The 2,372-nt window shown below is 47.6% G+C and overlaps 1 pseudogene; it reads right to left on the bottom strand.

Annotated features, from left to right (window-relative positions):
* Positions 1 to 561: 561 nt before the first annotated feature.
* LOC100612901 (gem-associated protein 8-like) lies at positions 562 to 1,652 on the bottom strand (annotated as a pseudogene).
* Positions 1,653 to 2,372: the final 720 nt, after the last annotated feature.

The raw sequence follows: 2,372 nt of genomic DNA on the forward strand, positions 1-2,372 counted from the left end.
GACAAGGGATGCTGTGATGGAGAGAGGTAATAAGATTTCCACTTCAAAGGACAACTCTTAAGAGGCAGAGAGGAGTGGCTGGGCTTGTTTCTGGTGGATCAGACACACAGACAGCCCAGATGGGAGCATAGATGTGAAGCCCCTTCTTGTCTTTTCCAAGTAGGCCTCTGATGGAGGGTTTCTGATGGAGGTAGGCAGGTGAGATTGCTGGGTATTTGCCCCTTTGTCTACATTCCTGACATCCTTGTGAGAAGTTATTTTTTTTTTCTAGGCAAGAACTTTAATGAACTGTTACCAACAACATAAAAAAAACAGTATAATATATACAAAATCATCATTTTATGTCAGGAGAAAATTCATCATGTCGGCAGCAGAACATGTCTGCCGACCTCCAAGTGGCTGGCATACTACATCCACTCTGTGACAGGCCCACTGGGACTGTGGTGAACATGCCTGTACCTCAGTACAAAGTCCCCTTTTACTGAGAAAGGTACAGAAGGAGAGATGAAGAAAGTGTACCCAAAAGGAAGAGGGAGAGGCTGGGTGCCCTGTGCCCCGAGCTCAGAACTTCAGGGGGATGACCGGCCAGTACTTGGGCTGCTTTTGGTCACAGTGCTCGTCAAAGCTCAGCTGCACTGCAGCCTCCATGGCCTGGATCTTGGTGCTGTCCCCATACAAATGCTTCATCTCGGCCTGGGACGCTGCTCACTAGGCCTCTCAGTTGGGGCCTCTACCAACCAGCGGGTGTTGCAGTACAGGTCGTGGTCAGTGTTCACATAGCTTTCCAGGTGCTCTGCATCCAGCTGCTGTCACCACCGTCCTTCTCTGTGCCTCTCCGTCTCTGCAGAGTACTGGCAGAGCTCTTTGGTGATTTCCATATTGCTCAGGTCACATTCTACCACTGCATCTAACTTGATCTCCATCTCTTCCTCTTTGGACAAAGCTTGGTCTTCTCTTGTGGATGCCTGGATTCTACTGCTGTCATGTGGCTGCTGCCCAGACCCTCTGAAATGTAAAGAACTGCATGGGGAGTCCTGCCAGGTCACATGATGGCCATAGAAGGACTAAGGATACGCAGCCTGGTTATCGTAACAGCTTTGGGGAAGAAGTGCAGGAGGGAAGTACCATGGAAGACTGAAACAGGATTCCCTGGCCTTCCTGTAGGCATTGTGGTGGCTTTGCATCAAAGCCATTGCTTGATGATAATGTTGCCAGTATCTTGCATATACCGGATGAGAATACCAAGGCCTGGTAGCTTTCAATGTTCATGCCTTCACCGCTGCCGTCTCTGATTGTGAAAGTCCAAGTGGGTGCCGAAACTCATGGGCTCTCAGCTTGCATATCCTGAGCGGTGGCCGAGCAGGGGCCTAGTTTTCCTTCCTTAGTGAGAAGTTTTAAAGATTCCCCGGTCACTCATTGTTTTGAGCTAGATGTCTCGTGAATTAGTAGTTAGCACACACTTATTGCTTACCCCTCCCTCACATTCATTTCTTCATCGCCTAACAACAGCTCCTGATTGGACTTGGGGTCAAGCCCTCTCTTAGCCCAGGTGGCTTGGGTGGGGGTTCTTGAGGTAGAGCACATGACCCTGACCTAAGCCAATCATCATTTCTCATTTCCCAGGTCACAGCAATTAGTTCAGGGGTGGGCATGTTACCAGAGGCTGGTACAATCAGAATGAAGTTCAGGACTTTTGTGGAAAGCAGGCTCAAGTCTCCCTGCTAGACTTGAACCCTCAGGCTTATGAAATGAGCCTTGGGTGTTACCTTGAGTTTGAGAATAAAGCTGAGGACTGGAGAGAGGTCATATATTGGAGACAGCACAGAGCTCCTGATCCTGCCTTGCCTGAAGCTGGCCCTACCCTTTGATCTTTTAATAATAGGAACTAATAAATTTTATTTTATGTTTAAACACATTTGGGTCAGATTATAAGTTAACTGAAGTAGAATGAGTCCTCACTGATACAAGTATGATCAGCAAAAGAAAAAGACCAAATATAATAAGGAAGACATATTCCTTAATATTTATAGTTTGGAAGGCAAAAAGGTTAAAGGGGACCATTCTCATATCCCCATGGAATCCATGGAGTCACAGTCAAGCACTCCTGGAGGGATCTGGGTGCCGGCATCTCCAGCCAGCCCTGTGATAGAGATCTGAGGAGTTCCCCTTAGAGCTTCTCAAGGAAATCCTTGATGCAATAAGCCGCACACTTAGGGAAGCTGTTCTCTCCAGACAGGGTACAACTTGAGAAATGGTTTCAAAATGTTTTGACATGTTCCTGAATGGCAGGTCTATGGGAGAACAGAACAGGGGCTGTGGTATGTTTGAGGTTTTCTGTGACCTAGGGGTAGGTGTCAGGAAAGCTTCCAAAC

Source organism: Pan troglodytes, chromosome 16 (assembly GCF_028858775.2).
Source record: "Pan troglodytes isolate AG18354 chromosome 16, NHGRI_mPanTro3-v2.0_pri, whole genome shotgun sequence".
Taxonomy (NCBI): Eukaryota; Metazoa; Chordata; class Mammalia; order Primates; family Hominidae; genus Pan; species Pan troglodytes.